Source organism: Ranitomeya variabilis, chromosome 4 (assembly GCF_051348905.1).
Source record: "Ranitomeya variabilis isolate aRanVar5 chromosome 4, aRanVar5.hap1, whole genome shotgun sequence".
Lineage (NCBI taxonomy): Eukaryota > Metazoa > Chordata > Amphibia > Anura > Dendrobatidae > Ranitomeya > Ranitomeya variabilis.
The window spans coordinates 623,215,232-623,237,333 of record NC_135235.1 but is presented as its reverse complement, the minus strand read 5'-3'; the positions used below and the strand labels follow the sequence as shown (position 1 = coordinate 623,237,333).

Below are 22,102 nucleotides of genomic sequence, written 5' to 3'. Positions count from 1 at the left end.
TTAAACCTTTCGCTCCTCCTAGACCACTAAGTGTTTTACAATATCCATTTAACCACTAGACCACCAGGATTGTTTTCAAGGACTGGTACAAATATAGGAAAAGTGTGGTAACTCATGACTATGTGGACTTTATGCTCCAAGCACGACATATCCTATATTCTCATGACTTAGAATTTGGTGACAATCAATTTCTCAGAAAATAAATCTGCACCATTCACGTGTTTGTAAAGGGCTGATGTCATACCCGGTGCCGGTTTTAGAGATTGCCAAATTAGGATATTGCGCACAAACCAGGGAACCCTAGGAGAAAAATAAAGTGATGCCGTATTATTCAGTTTGGTGGCATTATTTCAGCACTATGGCATTATTATGTGGAATTATATTTGGAGCATTATATGGCAGTAATATTATCTTGCTACTATATGGCGGTATTATATTGTCTTTCTAAAAATATCAAGTCAGGAAGCCTACCTGGTGTAATGACGCTGGCTGGTGTCGTAGAGAGGCAGTCTAAGGGGGCGCTAGCGGGAGTGCACACAGGATCTGAACTATGCTGGGCACATGATCACTGCAGGGATGATGGGGCGGAGCTACAGCACGAAAACGGAGGGTCTGCAAGAAACACAGGACACAGAGTACTGAGACAGAGACGTAGTCAAAGGACAAGCCGATGATCGGCAACCAGACGGGAGCAAGGTACTAAGGGGCAAAACAGCAGATTAGTCAAAGACAAGCCAAGAGGTCAGAAAGCCAGGACAGACATAAAAGTACCAAGCAGAAAACAAGGTCAGTAGTCAGGGGACAGACCGGGTCATACACAGCAAGTCACACTCGCACAGAGGAGCAACGATTACCTACGAATAACCTGGGTCAGCTATCTCAAACCGAGTAGACGGAAGTATAACCGACTCAAAACCCAGGAACTACCAGCCCAGACCTTACCAGGACGGAGCCAGAACCAGCCCATCCAGAGTCATGACACCTGGCTTTCATTGACCACCCACACATTTGGGCTGCTTTATAATAGTCGCTCACCATGAGAATACACGGTGTCAAGGATGTCATGTGCTATAATGTACAGACCCACAAAGGTTTGACTTTCCAAAAGAAATTTTATTTTGTAATCATTCACAGTAGCTGAACCCCAAAAATGATTGATGTAGATTTGGGGGTCTGCCACTTGTTATCAGAATTAAATATTCATCTTTAAATAAGTCACTAAATAAATTGTATATTTTACATCATATTACAAAATACATTCCATAGACTTTATTCTGCATAGAGCGCACAGCAGACAAACCTTCCCTGACCACTGGCCAATATATGGATATACTATGGGGCATGAATTTAAAGGGGGATTCCACCTACTCACCAAAATATCTTTTTTTTTTATGTAAAGTGACCCACAGGGGGTGCTTAGCATATTTTCCCACATTAATTAGAGCACATTTATTTTATATGAGATTTAAAGGGTTACATGGAGGAGGAGATCAGCCATTTTTTTTTCCATTCTTTTACACATTTTACGAAATTTCCAAAATTTTTAACAATTAGGACATCATGGATTGGGTCAACAGTTTGGGAAGAAGGAGGTAAATGTTAAAATACAGGATATAGAATGTGGGCTCAATATCCCTTTAAGGGTGCCCGATTATGATAGCAGCTGTATAAAAAAAGGGGTATCTGAAGGGGTCAGTTGGATGATTGACATCAAGACTTAAATTAACTCAAAATTAAGGGTATCCCACATTAAACAAAAAAGTCACATGACATTGTTGTAGAACTTGTCATTTCCCTAAGCCACTCCCCTTTATTGCAAAAACCACCCCTCCTGGGACAATATAATGGGTAATTTGAGTTTATGAATGGAAACAAACATTCCTTTTTTTTCAGTTCCAGGCTTTGAGAAGACAAACTAGATTAAGCCTTAATTTAGTTGGTGGGCTTTAATCGTCACTTTAATTGTGCCACTTATAGTCATGGTCAATAGTTCTGGACCAAAAACACGAAGTCCTCCAGGCATCTTCTCCTCAGTCCATGTATATAGCCGGATTTTCCATATTTTGAATATTGTGTGATTCTTCCATACATCCATCATCTTCTATAAGGTTCCAGGTGGATATGGATTTGTTTTCAGTCCTGTGATGTTTCCTTATAAAAATAGTCTGGAAGCAGCGTCCATTGTAATATTTTTTCACAAACAAAAAAGATAATAAAGAGCAAATCCAGTCACATAATCATTGTCTGTTTGTTTAAAGTCATAAAACTATCCATAGATAGTATTATAGCAGTTTTATTCTTATAATAGTAGCTATATTCTTGTACATGGGGGCAGTATTATAGTAGTTATATTCTTGTACATAGAGGACAGTATTATAGCAGTTATATTCTTGTACATAGGGACAGTATTATAGTAGTTATATTCTTGTACATAGGAGCAGTATTATAGTAGTTATATTCTTCTACATAGGAGGCAGTATTATAGTAGTTATATTCTTGTACATAGGGAGCAGTATTATAGTACTTACATTCTTGTACATAGGGGGCAGTATTATAGTAGTTATATTCTTGTACATAGGGGCAGTATTATAGTAATGATCTTATTGTACATAGGGGGCATCATTATAGTGGTTATATTCTTGTACATAGGGGCAGTATTATAGTAGTTATATTCTTGTACATAGAAGGCAGTATTATAGTAGTTTTATTCTTGTATATAGGAGCAGTATTAAAGTAGTTATATTCTTGTACATAGGGGCAGTATTAGAGTAGTTATATTCTTGTGCATAGGAGCAGTATTATAGTAGTTATGTTCTTGTACATAGCAGCAGTATTATAGTAGTTATGTTCTTGTACATAGGAGCAGTATTATATTAATCATATTATTGTATGCAGAGGGCGGTATTATAGTAGTTATATTATTGTATATATGAGAAGTATTATATTTGTTATATTGTTGTATATAGGGGCAGTATTATAGTAGTTATATTCTTGTACATAGGGGGCAGTATTATAGTAGTTATATCCTAGAACATATGGGACAATAATATATCAGTCCTAATTAACCATGTTATGGATGTTCCTCTCACTTTGGGTTTGAGCGCCATCAGAAGTTATTATGTTGTACATTTCTACACTGATGTGTGCCCAGAAACAAAGGAACTTATCGGGTGAGTAAGCTTTGGCTGACAGTTGGCTCAAGGTCAATGTTTCCCAGATATTGATTTTCCTTTTAAAACAAGAATTTATTTTTGTATCAAGATGCTGTGACTGGAATTACTCTTTATTTTAATATCTCAAATGTATTCTGTCTTTATTGATTTCAGTATTATTTACTTAACGCTATGGCAGATTTTATTTGATATACTTCATGGTATTGGCCCCTTACATGGAGTCCCTTTTATAAAATCCATTGGCGTCACTATATAATATAATGCTGTTGTACATTCTGTTTTTGGTCTGTTTTACTAATATAACATTCCGACACTGATACTCCAATATTACATAATTTAAAGCTTCCCCCATAGTCATCCATATTTCAGACTTGACGCGTTTTTCATTCTTTTTATAGTCTTGAAATGAGGTAGTGAGTGAATTTTCCCTGTAGGGGAGAAAGGTTCTTCATTCAAGCAGGAGATGTCTCTGTAAAAAAATAGGTGATTCCCTGTGAAAGAAAAGAAAAAAAAATGGTTAGCACCAAAAGTAAAGAACATATCCTAAAAAAAGGCAGAATTTTTTTTAAGAAAGCTGCTATTTGGTCACCTTACATTTCTGTTGAAGCACTGTATGGCGGTATTTTTGGCCTTGTATGGCACTGCTGATGTGGTGCTACTTTGCAGAATATTATTTTTGGAGACTATCTCAATATCAGTAATTTATAACGATGTTATTAGCTTTCTATGGTTTTTAGCTAATGTATTTTTGTAATTGAGCACTGTATAGCGGTATTTGCATAATATTTGTGTGCCACTGTTACTTAAGTGATATAAAGAATATAATTTTTCCAGTTTATATAAATGTCAAAAATGTATAACACTATTATTAGATTACTATGTGTGTGTAGAAATGTTATTTAGTTATTGTATTTTGGCATTTGAGTCCTCTATGGCGGTATTTATTATAGTATTGTGTGGCTTTTCTACATAGGTATTATATAGAATATTATTTTTGCAGTTTATATTGGTGTCAGCAATCTATAGCAATGTTATTAGATTATCTATGTACAGAGCTGTTATTTGATCAATGTATTTTGCCATATGAGCACTAAATGGCGATATTTACCTATGAATCATGCGGCACTGCTACTTTGGCACGAAACAGAATATAACTTTTACTGTAATTAGTGCTGGCAAAAATGTATACTATTGTTATTATACTACTATGTATATATTTAGTTGTTAGCTGGTCAATCTATTTTGCTATCTGATCAGAGTGTGGCGGTGTTTACTAAGTCATTGTGTGGCACTGCTGCTTAGGCACTATAAAAAGTATTTTTTGCAGGGTGAAGATGGTAGCGATCTATATTTTTGTTATTAGATTAACTTTAAGTATTGAGCTGCTATCTAGTCAATACATTTTGGTATTTGAGCACACTATAGTGATATTTCCATAAATGTCTGTGGCACTATTATTAGGAACTAAACAATATGTAATTTGCTTTATATGGAGATGGTGGCACTATATAGTGCCTTATTAATCAACGTTATGAAATTTGTATTTAGCCAATATGTATGAATAATACTTTAACTTAGGAAGGACAGTGTATGGTGTCATTAATTAGGCACTGTATGGTATAACTATACTTACACACAACACCTGGAGAGTGCCAGTGGTGTACCTCCAATGGTGGCAGAGCACATTGCTGCTATGGGGCACGTGAGCTGGGCGAGCCCGGTGCCAGCGCCAGCACTAGGTCCTACGCCCATCATCATAAGTTAAACTGGCCGATACAGTTGAAAGGATTGATGAGAGAGGGACAGTCATCTGATGCTTCCGACGCTTCCTCCTCAGTCCTTGGCATCTAACGTCTCAGCGCAGCGGGCATGATGATTTCATTACTATGTGCCTGATGCGCTGAGATGTATTGGCGCTTCAGAATGCTCCTGCAGAGACCGGAGTAGCGTCGGAATGAGGAGGAGGGGTGAGTATAGTTTTTTTTCTAAATCAATGAGTACATTGTGGTGGCCATAATACTGTATAGAAAACTATGCAGAGTGCAATATATTGTATGGAGGACTGTGTGGAGTACATTTTACTGTATGGGGGACTAAGAGGAGTGCATTATAATGAATGGAGGACTATCGGGTTCATTATACTATATGGAAACCTATGGAGAGTGCATTATACTGTATGGAGAACTATGAGGAGTTTATTATACTATATGGAGGACTATGGAGATGCATTATACTATATGGAGGACTATGGGGAGTGCATTATATTATATGGAGGACTATTAGGGTGCATTATACTTTATGGAGAACTATGGGGAGTGCATTATACTATATGGAAGACTTTTTTTTTAATCAGATATTTTTATTAAACAGTAGGTGTGATACATGAGAATTACATCACTGTAAACAGTGCGCCAAGGTATTTTACTTTTTAAGAACATTTTTTAAACCCCAAACCCAACTCCCACCTCCCCTCCCCCCCAACCCCTGGAGACCAGACAAAAACCGCCCCAAGTTGCAACGTTTTATATAACCATATAGAAAAAGGAAGACGATTCATCAACATTTCCTCCGAGTAGGCGGAAAGTCCAAGAACAAGACACAGTCACTCAAACTGATTCGAGCCACGGATTCCACAGCTTGCTGAAAAGGTCCATCTTGTTTCTCTTAAGATAAATACTCCTCTCCAGAGCAATAACGTGATCCACTTGTATCAAAAAGTCCCTTCTTGATGGTGGCTCTTCCCTAATCCAGAATCTGGCAATCAACTTACGCGCAATAAATAGCAATCTGGCAATGGCTAGTTTATACACATTATCAGTTACAACCTCTTCTACATAGCCTAAAACACATATCAAAGGATCCCGAGGTAGAGAGCAATTATATGTCAACCCCACCTTATTTAGTACCACAATCCAAAAGGAGGACAACCTGGGGCACTGCCACATCATATGGAGGATGTCCGCCTCGGATTGCGAGCACCTAGGGCACTCTGAATTGGATCTCAGACCAGCTTTGAATAACATGTTCGGAGTTCTGTAAGCCCTATGAATAACAAAAAGTTGTGATAGCCTCCCAGGCTCACTCAATGAGATCCTGGGCACATACTCCAAGATTGAATCCCAGCATTCATTATCAATCGCCCCCAGGTCAGCCTCCCACTTCGCCCTTGCTCTAATAGGATGTCCCTCCAGAAAGGAGAATAACAGAAATTCGTATATGCCCGAAATCACCCCCTTCGTGCCTCCCCCCGTAAGAATAAAATCCAGCATAAGATCAACCTGAATCTCCACAGGCCCTCTCCTACACTGTGCCTGGTACGCATGTGAGATGCAACTATACTGGTACAGCTCAGAATTTGGCAGCAGAAATTCTTCCTGTAATGCCTCAAAAGTCCTGATCCTGCCCTGATATAGTATTTGGCCAATCCGAGATATGCCTGCCTCCTTCCATATATGGAATCCCGCCAGCTGTCCAAACTCCGGTAGGGAGTAGTTGTTCCAAATAGGTGAGAATCTGGTGAGTGCCCTCACCCCCCTAATGACCTTTACTGTGTCCCAAACTTTATGAATAAGCCTAATGGTACAAAATCTGGAGCCCAACTCACGGAAATGCCCACCCTCCAGACCATCACTCAGTACCCTTGATCCAATCAACGCCCTCAGACTACAAGGTATCCGTTCCCCACCCGACTCCACACCCCATCCCCGTAGGTGCTGACACTGTGATGCCAGGAAGTATAGCCATGGATTGGGCAGTGCCACCCCACCCTCCGTCTTAGGTCTTTGTAGAATTTCCTGTTTAAATCTAGGACTTTTCCCACCCCATATCAGCTCACCGAACAAAGATCTAATCCTTCGAAATCTACCTCTTGGTATCCATACAGGAGAGTTGTGTAGCACGTAAAGAAGCTGCGGCATCACAATCATCTTTATCAGGTTTACCCTACCAATCACCGATAAACATAACTTTTTCCACGCCTGGATTTTAATACGTATCTTTCGCAAAAGTGGTGCCAAATTCAGGTCCTCAAAACTCAAACAAAAGGAAGGGCAACCTGAATCCCCAAGTATTTAAATTTATCCACTGACCGCAGCCTAGTAGAGGAGTCACACAACCCACTATCTCCATATTCCCCATCAATCAACATCATATTGGATTTATCCCAGTTGATTCTTAGGCCCGAATAGCTCCCAAATTCCTCAATAATGGCCTCCGCCCCAGCCAGGGCCCCTTCAGAGTCTTCCAGGAAAAGCAAAATATCATCAGCGTATAGCGCCACTTTTTCTTCTAAATCCCCGTACAGGAAACCTCTCACCTCCCGGGATCCTCTAATTTTGGCAGCCAGGGGCTCCACCGCCAAGGCGAAAAGCAGCGGGGACAAAGGGCACCCCTGTCTAGTACCCCTAGACAAGGCAAAGGTTTCAGACAAGGTATTATTCACTCTTATCTTGGCCACTGAAGAAGAGTATAACAGTCGCACCCATGAGATGAATTTAGGTCCAAACCCCAATCGCTCCAGTACTGACCACAAATACCTCCACTCCACACAGTCAAAGGCCTTATGAGCGTCCAAGGAAACCACAACTCGTTTGCCGACATTGTCGGAAGGGATTTGTAAATTTAAAAACAACCTTCTCAAATTAAGTGCCGTTGACTTGTTGGGCATAAAGCCTGACTGATCAGGGTGAACCAATTTGTCAATCACCCTAGTCAACCTATTCGCTAAGGCTTTTGCCAAAATCTTAATGTCGGTAGTCAGCAATGAGATTGGTCTATAAGAGTCTGGTAATTGCGGATCCTTGTCGGCTTTAGGGATAACCACCACCACTGCCTCTCTCATTGACAAAGGTAACTCCCCTCTTTCCAATAAACTATTACAGACCCCTACCAGCTTGGCCAACAAAGTGTCCTTCAAAATCTTATAAATCTCAGCTGGGATGCCGTCCGTTCCCGGAGCCTTACCCCCAGCCACACCCGCCAAAGCAACCCCCAATTCTTCCTCCCCTATCGGGTCCTCCAGCGACTCACATTCCTCCTTACTCAACCTAGGCAATTCAATCCCCTCCAAGTACCTTGTCATATCCTCAGACCCTTTCCCCACGCTAGAAGTATATAATTTACCATAGAATTTCCTAAATGCCTCCAGAATTTGATCCCCCTGAGTAACCAACGTCCCATCCTCAGTTTTAATGGAGTAGACATGTGAGGAGCTCCTTTGTGCAGATGCTACTACAGAAAGTAAATGTCCCACCTTTTCCCCCTCTGAGTAGAAAGTTTCTTTTTGAAAAGCCCTTGACCTCTCTGCCTTTTTCAGATGCAACTGGTTAGCCTCCTGCTGAGCTACCTTCATACGGTACCGGGACTCCTTGGTGCTATGGGCCCCCAGCGCCGCCTCAGCTTCCTTCAGTTCTTTCAATACCGCTTGATCCCGTGCTCTAGTCCTCGTTTTATGTCTGGAAATGTTCCGAAACAGAATACCCCTTAAATACGCCTTCATAGTGTCCCATACTACGTGACTTTCTGCGCTCCCTTCATTAATCTTAAAAAACTCCTCTATCTCCACTCCCACCCTCTCCATATCCAAAAGTTGCATCCAAGAAGGGTGAAACTTCCAACCCGTCCTCCTCGATCCAACCTGATCCGATAACTTTAAAGAGACCTGAACTGGGCTATGATCCGATAAAATCCTAGGGCTATATTCCACCTCATTTAGCAATTCGTCCATCCCATAATTACCCAAGGCTACATCAATTCTTGACATAGATCCATACGTAGCTGAATAGCAGGAATAAGAATATATATTAACATTACGTACCCTCCATAAGTCAATCCAACCTATTTCTCTAAGATAGTTTCCAAAAGGGGTGCTGTTGCCATCCCTGCACAACGAGGCGTGATTACTCTTATCCCAGTGATCATCTGCTATATTGTTCACATCTCCCACCACCAGAAGGGGAACTCCATCCCACCCTCTCATAAACTCCAATATTTCCTGAATTTTTTTACCCGAATACGGCGGGGGTACATACAATGAAACAATACAGACCAAACGGTTAAATATTTTACACACTAAAAAAACATACTGCCCATCCTTATCAATTTTAACCTCTATCTCCTCAAATGGAGTATTTGTATGGACTAAAACCGACACCCTCCTTGCATAGTTAGAGAACGTCGAGTGATACGCCTTGCCCACCCATCGCTTCTGTAACAAATCAACTTTTTCATCCACTAAGTGGGTTTCTTGCAGGCAAATCACCGAGGGCCTCTGTTTCAGCAAATACTGGAATATTGCCGCCCATTTAGTAGCGTCCGCCAACCCCCTAACATTCCAACTTATAATTTTAACATCCCCTCCCATTTCCCAAAATAAAAATAACAGATACGAACAGTCTCCCCCAGGTCTCCACCAGTACCCACCGCCCCCCCTCCCCTCCCCCCAACCAAACCATTCTCTCCCATCTGAAATTCAACAAAATTCAAATATAACAAACTTTCTTTCTCTATATGAGAACTAAGGCTACTTTCACACTAGCGTCGGGAACAACCCGTCGCTGCGCGTCGGGCCGACGTTCCCGACGCTAGTGTGTTCTCCGCCGCACAACGGGGGCAGCGGATGCATATTTCCCACGCATCCGCTGCCCCATTGTGAGGTGCGGGGAAGTGCGGGGAGGTGGGGGCGGAGTTCCGACTGCGCATGCGCGGTCGGAAAAAGCGGACCGTCGGGAGCAAAAAACGTTACATGTAACGTTTTTTTCTCCCGACGGTCCGCTACCATACGCCCAAGCGTCGCAAAACGGAATCACCGTTTGGCAATGCGTCGCAAATGCGTCGCAAATGCGTCGCTAATGTTACTCTATGGCGAAAAAACGTATCCAGCAAAAACTTTTGCTGGATGCGGCGTTTCGCAAAAACGACGCATTTGCGACGTATTGCAGTTAACGCTAGTGTGAAAGTAGCCTTAGAGCGCTTAGAACAATCTAGAACAATGCCCTTTACCATCCCTCTCTCCCCCTCCCACCGCAACCAATATGAATTATTCATTGCGCCGCCGAACACAGTGTCTGAACTTTGGGGAACATTTTGTCAGAAAACACAAGGCGCGCTCAGAGACCAAAAAGAGGCTCAGCCAGGAAAATCACGGATCTTCAGAATTAGGCTCAGCGGTTCCGGTCCGTGCCAATTTTCTTGGCATTAACATCCAGCCAATGCGTAGCCTCCTCCGGACCTTGAAAAAAGTGAACACGATCCAGCGCCACCACCCTAAGCTTAGCCGGGTAGAGCATTGAATATTTTAGGTCCAGTTCTCTAAGCCGTCGCTTGACTTCACCAAACTTCATTCTAAGTTTTTGCACTGCCGCTGAATAGTCCGGATATATGGAGATCCGATTTCCATCTATACTCAGGCCATCACTGACCCGGGCCTTCCTTAATAGGGTTTCACGGTCCCGATAGTCCAATATTTTTGCCAATATAGCTCGGGGGGGAGAACCAGGTGGCAGGGGCCGGCTGGGGACTCTATGAGCCCTCTCCACCGAGAAGTGATTTGTGAGATCTTTGCCTCCCACCGAGTTCTTAAGCCATGCTTCAATATATTCAGTAGGGTTATTCCCCTCCACCTTCTCCGGCACCCCAATTAGTCTCAAATTGTTCCTTCGGGAACGGTTTTCTAAATCGTCTGTTTTAAATTCCAGTTCTGCAATACGTTGAATATATTTCTTTTCTCTTTTTAGCAGTTCATTAGTCTGATCCTCCACACTGCCCACGCGTTCCTCCACCACCTCCACTCTCCTTTCCACCTTGCGCATAGCAGAACTAAGGGACTTCATTTCAACTTTTAAATCATCCACCCTTATGTTCAATGTGGCCAGGGCAGATTTGCAGTGAATAACAACAGAAAAAATGTCCTGCAGTGTTGGTTCCCCCATGTTTGGGTGTTGTACATCAGAATCATCAGTCAGCACTGGGTTAGTAACAGGATTCACACTATCAGTGTTGTGCACTCCCTGAGAACTGCCCGGGGAAAGCTGTTCCTCCTCCAAATTGGGAATGTCCCCCCCCCCTTTTCTCTGCCTTTGTGGGGTCTCGCCTTCTCCAAGCCCCTCAGGGTCCAGCAGCAGGGCACCTCCCTCCTCCGTGCGGGCAAACCGCTCCAGCCGGGCTATTACCTCCAGCCTCCGGCGGTAAGAAGCGCTGGCTTTAGCCGCCTCCTCCTCAGCCACGGCGCCATCTTGGATTTTCGCGCCTGCCGCCGGCGCTGACTGTTTTCGGCGTGGCATCGCCGCTCCTCTCCGCTCGTTACCTCCGGTGATATCTTTCCACCGCAGGGGTCCAGGGATGCCCCCCTGCTCAGTTTCGGCGCTCGGCGGCGCTTCCAAGGGTGAGTTACAGGAGCGGTGCGGGGAGAGAGAGCCGTCGCACGTCCTCTCACATCGCTCGCTAGGCCACGCCCATATGGAAGACTTTAGGGACTTCATTATGCTGTATGGAGAACTGTGAGGTGCATTATACTATATGGAGGACTATAGGATGTATTTTACTTTATGGAGGACTATTGGTAGTGCATTATACTGTATGGAGGGTCCATTATACTATATGGAAGACTATGGGAAGTTCACTATTCTATATGGATGACTATTAGGATGCATTATACTATATGGAGGACTATGGGGTTGCATTATACTATATGGAGGACTATGGGGAGTGCATTGTACTATATGGAGGACTATGGGACCCATTATTTTATATGGAGAGCTATGTTGGGGCTATTATAATATTTGGAGGGAATTATATTTGGAGTGCTTTTTTGGGGGCCATTATACTATTTGGTGGGCTATGTGTGAGCCTTAATGCTTTATGGAGGGTGCATTTTACTATATGGAGGACTATGAGGAGTGCATTATACTATATGGAGGACTATGGGGTGCATTTTACTATATGGAAAACTATGGGTAGTGCATTATACTGTATCGAGGACTATGGAGGATGCATTTACACTATATGGAGGACTATGGGGTTCATTTTACTATATGGAGGACAATGGGTGGTACATTATTTTATACAGAGGACTAATAGAGTGCATTATGCTATATGGAGGACTATGGGTAGTGCATTATACTGTATGGAGGACTATGGAGGGTGCAATACTGTTGTGAATTAGACCTTTTGGCTCCCTCTTGTGGTCACTAGTGATATTACTCTTTGATATTCCTTCCCTTGCTTGGTATCCACCTGGCCTCGTTAGTCCAGGGGTGTCGCTATTTGAACTTCCTGGATTTTCAGTCTGGTGCCTGGCATCGTTGTAATCAGATCCTTCTGTTTGCTCCTATCTGCTGGTCCTGGTTCTTTGCAAAATTAAGCTAAGTTCTGCTTTCTTGTTTTTGGTTATTTTCTGTGCTCTTATTTTTGTCCAGCTTGTACTAAATGTGATTCCTTATATTGCTGGAAGCTCTAGGGGGCGGGTGTTCTCCCCCCGTGACGTTAGACGGTTCGGGGGTTCTTGAATATTCCGCGTGGAGTTTTTGTGAGGGTTTTTGCTGACCATATAAGTCATCTTCCTATATTCTGCTATTAGTTAGCGGGCCTCTCTTTGCTAAAATCTAGTTAATTTCTTGCGTTTGTCTTTTCTTCTTACCTCACCGTTATTATTTGTTGGGGGCTTGTATCCAACTTTTTGGGGTATTTCCTCTGGAGGCAAGAAAGGTCTTTCTTTTCCCTGCTAGGGTTAGTTAGTTCTCTGGCTGGCGCGAGACGTCTAGAATCAACGTAGGTACGTTCCCCGGCTGCTGTTATTTGTGTGCTAGGTTCAGGTATATGGTCAGCCCAGTTACCACTGCCCTATGAGCTGGGTTTTATGTTTGCAGACTTCGCTATTGTCTCTGAGACCCCCTGCCACTGGGGTCATAACACAATACACCATATGGAGGACTATGGGGTGCATTTTACTATATGGAGGACTATGGATAATACATTATTCTATATGGAGGACTATTAGAGTAGAATATACTATAGGACTATGGTGGTGCATTACAGAGTGCATTTTACTATATGGAGGACTATGTGGAGTGCATTATTCTATATGTGGGACTATTAGGGTGCATTATATTATATGGAGGACTATGGGATGCAGTATACTATATGGAGAATTGGGGGTGCAGTATACTATATGAAGGACTATGGGTCCCATTATAGTTTATGTCAAGCTATGTGGGGGTTATTATAATATTTGGAGGGCTATGTGAGGGCCATTATAATATTTGGAAGGCTATGTGGGAGCCTTAACACTTTATGGAGGGCTATATGGGGGCCATTATACTATTTGGAGGGCTAGCATAGGCCATTATACAGTGTGGTGATGTGTGGGGCCATTATACATTATGTAGGCCCATTACACTGCATGGAGGGCTTTGTGGGGGCAGAGCATACTGTGTTGGGTTCACCATACTTTGCCTGGGACTTTGAGGTGGGGTACAGTAGGATCATCATACTGTGTGTGTGTGGAGGGCACTGTGGAGGAACTCACTGAGGGGGTATTGAACTGTGTTTGTAAAGGTCGCAAAGTTGTGAGATTTGCTCTTCTGTGCCCCCTCCAAATATTTTTTTTATTTTTGTTTTGGGGGGCACGGGGAAATTGGAACTTTTGCTATGGGACCCATGATTTCTATGTATGTCCCTGGAGGGTGTGTTTTCAGTAAAAGGTACTACACAGGTTAACATCCAACAAGACACCCACCCTGCAGATGGACAGAGTTTACATTATTTTTTTAACCCTTAAAGAACCTTTCCTTTCACGGCAGCCTTTCTTAACCATTCACTTTTCTTTCGAATCACAACACTGATTTTCCGCTTACATTTATTTCCAGAATTTTCCGTCCTCCCACTCGTCCATCTTTGAGCCCACAATTCAATTTTGGTACCTCTCGGTAATCTGATCCGGCACCATTGGACTCAACGTAATCGGGTTTGTGAGTGCTAATAATATTTAAGGACACAGAGGGCAAAGACCGCGGTCAGGAGGAGGCAGAGAATTACCGGCGGAGCTCCTTCACGGCTTGTATGGCTAATTTGCATATTTAAAGGGGGAGTACGCTTTTTTTTGTGATCTTGTGATCCACTATGGTCCCTGTTCATGAACCCTATGTTATCTTTTACAACCTCAGTCCATAATATGGTGAGAGACCAGTTACAAATATGTCTGCTTGCTGTCAGTGAATGGACAACCGTGATCAGATCTAGAGGCTGAATACCTGCCCTAAGCTACGTCACTCACAGCTGAGTATTTGTTACAATGGTATCCAGTTTAGACAATCCTCTGCGAGATAAATACATGATCAGCAGCAGATCTCTGGATTGTTACAATGTATCAGTGCAGGCTGATGCTTCTTTCATCCATGTGAGCATCCCGTCCCTGTGAATATTTCATGAGCCTGTATCTGCACGATCAATCAGCCTATAGGGTCATCCCAATCCTCCTCCCGGTACTGGAGAGGAAGCAATTACTTGCCGCTTGATGCAGAGCGTTATGTTTGTTTTGCAATGCTCTGCAGAATAACATCACGCTGCGGAATTACAAGGACACGTTCTGCTAGACCTTATTACTGCGTATCTGTTTTGAACTGTGATTTCTGTTATGCTGTAATGTCTATTGTCTGTACAAGTCCCCTCTATAATTTGTAAAGCGCTGCGGAATATGTTGGCGCTATATAAATAAAATTATTATTATTATTATTATATAGGAAGCTCCTCGTCATTAGGCTCCTCTGCTCATCTAAAGGGGAACGCCATCTTATCTCATCACCCTATTAACCAGGAGACCTTTATTCGGGCCCATATACAATTGTTAGGACTTCTACACAGAACCATTATTTGGGGGGGGACTACGTTATTGCAAGATGAGAACCAAAATAGTTGGGAACACTGTAAATAGGGGCTGGTATTAAAGACAGAAAACTGAGCAATTGTCTCGCAATTCCCCTAAGGATAGGAGCCCTAATTGGTTACCTAAAGGTCATTACCTAATATTAATTATGGTGGTCTTATTTAGAAATTCAAGTTCCAAAAAATCACTGCACTCGTATGGTTTTCAAATGCATAATTCCAAAAGTTTAATAAATTTATATATGAGGAAAAAAGGTACTTGGCGAATTGACGTTTCGGCTAACCCGTAGCCTTGTTCACAAAATCGCTGTAACAAGTAGAAAATAAAACAATGTCACTCACAAGTAAGTATATACATATTTACAATTGTGCATAAAAGAAAGAAATCCATATCACGGTAATTCAATAGCCGATAGTTTGACATAGTCTGTAAAGATTAACGACTAGGAATCATATATTTCAAAGAGCAAAATATAACAAGAATTACTAGATACTTGAGAGAGGGAGTTGAGGGAAGGAGTTCATGTTGGATCTGGAGCACACAATTATGGAGGAAGAACATACCCTATTGGAACTGTATTGTGCACAAAGAAAGGACCCTTTACATTTGGTGAGTCAAATAGAACGTTGAAGAAGCATAACCTGAAAAGAACAATATAGCATAAGGAGGCAGCAGTGACACTAGGCCCACGGCAGAAGGGGGCCTGCACCCGATACATATAAATATAGTATACAGTATAGTATTGACAATAATACCCTCTTCGTGGCCTGGTTGTTATTGTCTCCACCCCAAATAAAGTAGTACGTCATAGCGATACTGACCTAGCAAGAGTGCTAGCGAAAATAAGCCCATGCACAAAAACCGTATCAGCGGCTGGACCGAGACTTGTGGCTGCAATATATAGATATAAGAACAATGAGGCTCAATGGTGTGGACTGGCTGAAATAAGGGGTATACGGAACCATAGGAATACCTGTCCTGAGGGTGCAGTCAATACTGGATGTCAGCCTGTATCCGTTCTGTATGTTTTGCAGTGCCCCAGACGTAATTAGAGGGTATAGCGCTATGACGAGGAAAGAAGAGGGGGGAGCAATTATAAGTGGGACCATGTCTCATATGGGAAATGGTATGAAGGCCCCCTTAATCTATCCAAGGTATTACTAAGTACCTGTGTCACTATTTAATGCAGGGGACCACAGAAATTCTGGCCACTGGTGGTAAAGGTGTCTCCTCTGTATATTGGGAAATGCTGCCTATAGATACAGGATCAATACACCTGTGTAAGAGGGATGATGGTGTAAGTTAAATGATTCATAAGGATGATGGTATACTTATCAGATAAATGTGCTGTAGTCTCACGTCCTGGTCCTGTGTGCAGGTGAGGGGCAAGCGTTGGTGGCGTAGTGGAGGAAGCCGACACAGTCCTGTGTCACGGCGATGAGGCAGCTCAGTGTGCTGAATGGCGCCCGGCATTTTATCTGTATCCCCAGCCGGTCACATGACCGGAAGAGCAGGGGGACGCCGGCGCCTGCGCAAGAGGGTTCCCTTACTCTGTGTGGGCAGGCAGGGCGGCGCCTGCGTATATCGTACATGTCAGAGTGCTGGTATACCGCGCCTGCGTCCTTCCCAGAGCCGGCGCCTGCGCACGAGCGATCTCTCCCTGTGTGTGGCCAGGCAAAACGGCGCCTGCGCATCACACCCGGCTGGGCGCTGGTTTACAGTGCCTGCGTTTGTAAGCTGATCGGGTTATGTATGTGTACAGGCCAGGCATCTGCGCACAGAATAGTGTGTGGAATGCTTGTGTCTGAATGTGGATGTATGATATTCGTGCATTATACCGTGTGGCACCTTTGGTCTGTGCTAACATGCATTATAAGGGCACATCAGCGCCTATTGTCCAGATGATTGGAAAAGGTGTCTAGGAAGAGTATGCTAAATGCAAATGGACCTTATATAGGGGTTCAGAGTAATGCCAACCTTAGAGGGCCCAAGGCTGCATGAGTGAACACATCACAGTCATAAACATACAGCAGATCATATGAGATACAGTACAATGACATGACGGTAGGAGTCCAAACCTTAATGAAAAAAATAAAAAAAGTCAAAGCAAAGAAATGAAATAAAAGTAATGAAATAAAAGTAATGAAATAAAGGAAATGAAATGAACTCATGAACTGAAAAAATGAATAAAATAAAAATAAAAATAAAAGATGAAAAATCCAAAATAAATGACCAAAGGCTGACAAGGAGGGACACACTTATCGTGCTTGAGGATGAAAAAATACTATGAAAACAATAAATGAAAATTAAATGAAAAAATGAAAAAAATGAAAAAAATATTATAAAATATGAAAAAATGAAAAGAAAAAAAAATGGCTAATCTGATTTTTCTCCTATATAGGCCAACTGACCACTTGCACAACCGTCTTCAATTACAAACGCGTTGTGGCTGGTAAGATGCATACCCTAATAGTCCTTTTATAAGCTTCCTTACATTTTTTTCTTTTCATTTTTTCATATTTTATAATATTTTTTTCATTTTTTCATTTAATTTTCATTTATTGTTTTCATTGCTTTCATTTTTTTCTTTTTTTCTTTTTTTCATTTTTTTCATTTTTTTCATTTATATTCTTTGGTTTGCATTTTGTTACCAATTTACTACATAGTATTTTTTCATCCTCAAGCACGATAAGTGTGTCCCTCCTTGTCAGCCTTTGGTCATTTATTTTGGATTTTTCATCTTTTATTTTTATTTTTATTTTTATTTTATTCATTTTTTCATTTTTTCAGTTCATGAGTTCATTTCATTTCCTTTATTTCATTACTTTTATTTCATTACTTTTATTTCATTTCTTTGCTTTGACTTTTCTTATTTTTTTCATTAAGGTTTGGACTCCTACCGTCATGTCATTGTACTGTATCTCATATGATCTGCTGTATGTTTATGACTGTGATGTGTTCACTCATGCAGCCTTGGGCCCTCTAAGGTTGGCATTACTCTGAACCCCTATATAAGGTCCATTTGCATTTAGCATACTCTTCCTAGACACCTTTTCCAATCATCTGGACAATAGGCGCTGATGTGCCCTTATAATGCATGTTAGCACAGACCAAAGGTGCCACACGGTATAATGCACGAATATCATACATCCACATTCAGACACAAGCATTCCACACACTATTCTGTGCGCAGATGCCTGGCCTGTACACATACATAACCCGATCAGCTTACAAACGCAGGCACTGTAAACCAGCGCCCAGCCGGGTGTGATGCGCAGGCGCCGTTTTGCCTGGCCACACACAGGGAGAGATCGCTCGTGCGCAGGCGCCGGCTCTGGGAAGGACGCAGGCGCGGTATACCAGCACTCTGACATGTACGATATACGCAGGCGCCGCCCTGCCTGCCCACACAGAGTAAGGGAACCCTCTTGCGCAGGCGCCGGCGTCCCCCTGCTCTTCCGGTCATGTGACCGGCTGGGGATACAGATAAAATGCCGGGCGCCATTCAGCACACTGAGCTGCCTCATCGCCGTGACACAGGACTGTGTCGGCTTCCTCCACTACGCCACCAACGCTTGCCCCTCACCTGCACACAGGACCAGGACGTGAGACTACAGCACATTTATCTGATAAGTATACCATCATCCTTATGAATCATTTAACTTACACCATCATCCCTCTTACACAGGTGTATTGATCCTGTATCTATAGGCAGCATTTCCCAATATACAGAGGAGACACCTTTACCACCAGTGGCCAGAATTTCTGTGGTCCCCTGCATTAAATAGTGACACAGGTACTTAGTAATACCTTGGATAGATTAAGGGGGCCTTCATACCATTTCCCATATGAGACATGGTCCCACTTATAATTGCTCCCCCCTCTTCTTTCCTCGTCATAGCGCTATACCCTCTAATTACGTCTGGGGCACTGCAAAACATACAGAACGGATACAGGCTGACATCCAGTATTGACTGCACCCTCAGGACAGGTATTCCTATGGTTCCGTATACCCCTTATTTCAGCCAGTCCACACCATTGAGCCTCATTGTTCTTATATCTATATATTGCAGCCACAAGTCTCGGTCCAGCCGCTGATACGGTTTTTGTGCATGGGCTTATTTTCGCTAGCACTCTTGCTAGGTCAGTATCGCTATGACGTACTACTTTATTTGGGGTGGAGACAATAACAACCAGGCCACGAAGAGGGTATTATTGTCAATACTATACTGTATACTATATTTATATGTATCGGGTGCAGGCCCCCTTCTGCCGTGGGCCTAGTGTCACTGCTGCCTCCTTATGCTATATTGTTCTTTTCAGGTTATGCTTCTTCAACGTTCTATTTGACTCACCAAATGTAAAGGGTCCTTTCTTTGTGCACAATACAGTTCCAATAGGGTATGTTCTTCCTCCATAATTGTGTGCTCCAGATCCAACATGAACTCCTTCCCTCAACTCCCTCTCTCAAGTATCTAGTAATTCTTGTTATATTTTGCTCTTTGAAATATATGATTCCTAGTCGTTAATCTTTACAGACTATGTCAAACTATCGGCTATTGAATTACCGTGATATGGATTTCTTTCTTTTATGCACAATTGTAAATATGTATATACTTACTTGTGAGTGACATTGTTTTATTTTCTACTTGTTACAGCGATTTTGTGAACAAGGCTACGGGTTAGCCGAAACGTCAATTCGCCAAGTACCTTTTTTCCTCATATATAAATTTAATAAACTTTTGGAATTATGCATTTGAAAACCATACGAGTGCAGTGATTTTTTGGAACTTGATGACGTGTGGGATTCAATATCCCGTTCACTGGCACCGTGAACTTCATTGATTGAGTGCTAGCTTTCCACTACTTTCTACAGTTATTTAGAAATTCAATTGCTGTATTTTATACCACCATATGGCAGTATTATTTAAATAGTATTTACATAAGTTGAGTGTTATATGGCATATGTATAGTAGTATTATCTTAGCATTATGTGGTGGTGTTATATGGAATACGTATAGTAGTATTATCTTAGCATTATGTGGTGGTGTTATATGGAATACGTATAGTAGTATTATCTTAGCATTATGTGGTGGTGTTATATGGAATACGTATAGTAGTATTATCTTAGCATTATGTGGTGGTGTTATATGGAATACGTATAGTAGTATTATCTTAGCATTATGTGGTGGTGTTATATGGAATACGTATAGTAGTATTATCTTAGCATTATGTGGTGGTGTTATATGGAATACGTATAGTAGTATTATCTTAGCATTATGTGGTGGTGTTATATGGAATACGTATAGTAGTATTATCTTAGCATTATGTGGTGGTGATATATGGCATATGTACAGCAGTATTTTCTTAGTATTACAAGAAGGTATTATATGGGATGTTAACTTGAGAAGAATGGCACAACATCACAGTAGATTCTTCATAGAAAGTTTCTTTTTTTATATATATATCATTCAAGCAAGGCTGTATATAGACCATATAATACTGTCATATAGTGCAGCATTATATTGGCTATATACAATATACAATGCTTCAGTACTGACTCTCCTTTGTTTCTATTGGCAGTATTATTTGGATACTATAGAAATTGACTATTTAAACATGGTCTAGCGGTATTATTTTATACACTTAATGGCGGCATTCATATTTAAAGCTTTTTCTTGGCTTGTTGCACAGGGCACCAATTTTTAGAAAACTAGTCATGACTACTATAAGTCTCACCTTCTCCCCACTTTAGCGGATAATGTTACCAACAAGCTAAATACAGACCCCTTCTTCCAAACATCTTCATAGTAACAATATTCTACACTGTCATCAGTGACATTTAAAGGAATACACTTGTTTTGAAAAACAAAAGAATATTATTTTGCAGTAAAGCTCTAATAAATATCGAGTAACACAACCTTTTCTACTCCATTCCCATTCAAAACGACATTCAGAATTCTGCTGGTCGCCAAAGAGTGATGCATTGTGGGAGCTCAGAGAACAGTTACATGAAGATGAGCGCTAAGGTAACATGACTACCTGGGTCGTGTAGAACACCAAAGTCAGTTGCTAAGGGCGACCAAAAGAAACCTGAAGGTAGCAAAGTACTCAACATTCCAAGGGATGTTGATACAAGTGGAGGTGCTCTTTAAATGGACATTCCCTTTAAGTGGTTGAGCCATGTTCACTGATTACAAAGTCATTAATTTTATAGAGCAGAATCCTTGATTACAATGACATTATAAATGTTATTCACGTGTCTAATTCACATCCTGCACGTCTAGTGTTGAAGCTGGAGAGCCGGGGAGATTAACGTGTGGTTGTAAATTAATATTTGTAGAAAGGCAAACTCACACAGGTATTATCCCGGCTGCTTCTTCAAGATATACTCAAGGAGCTGAAGTGGATGCATTGCCAGTAATATATTAATTGTCTCTTGTTTTCCCTATTACTTAGTATCTGCCAATATTCCGACAGCCTCCCTTATATAAGACCTGCCAGGTCTTCATATTCAGCCATACGGAGGGTAAAGAATGAGTCACATTGGATTTTTCCTTCCAAACGCTCCGCCCCTGAGCAGGTATGCAAATGAGCTCCATTTTGTGATGCAGAGCTCCAAAACCCCCCTTGCATAAGATGCAGTTAAGGAACTAATTCCGCATTAAGTCCCTATACATTTCCTGGTACTCCATTGCCATAACTTCTAAAGATCTCCATAAAAAAAAAAAAAATATATATATATATATATATATATATATATATATATATATATATACAGTATATGGTATATATTTACTGAGCATGCAGTGGAATGAGCAGATAACAGTGTGTGAGTGGGATTTCAGACAAGCTAGAAAATACATAACCTTCACTCAGAGGCGTCAATCAAGCCAGAATGGATGGGTTTTGATCATGGCCATCCTTGGCTTTTCTCCAGAGCAGGAAGGTAATTTACATATAAAGGATTTTTTAAAGAGCATATTATATTACCTTTAAAAAACAAAAGAGGTAAAGTAACAAGGAAGTTATGGCGGATTAGAGACATAAA

At 41.6% G+C, this 22,102-nt stretch overlaps 1 protein-coding gene across 1 annotated transcript in view; it reads right to left on the bottom strand.

The window, feature by feature from the left end:
- Nucleotides 1-1,096: 1,096 nt before the first annotated feature.
- LOC143766104 (urotensin-2 receptor-like) overlaps nucleotides 1,097-22,102 on the bottom strand; it is a 51,519-nt gene continuing 30,513 nt past the window's right edge. Inside the window, exon 2 of the mRNA XM_077253503.1 lies at nucleotides 1,097-3,664. The gene's annotated coding sequence lies outside the window, so the exon portion shown is untranslated. The remainder of the gene's footprint in view (nucleotides 3,665-22,102) is intronic.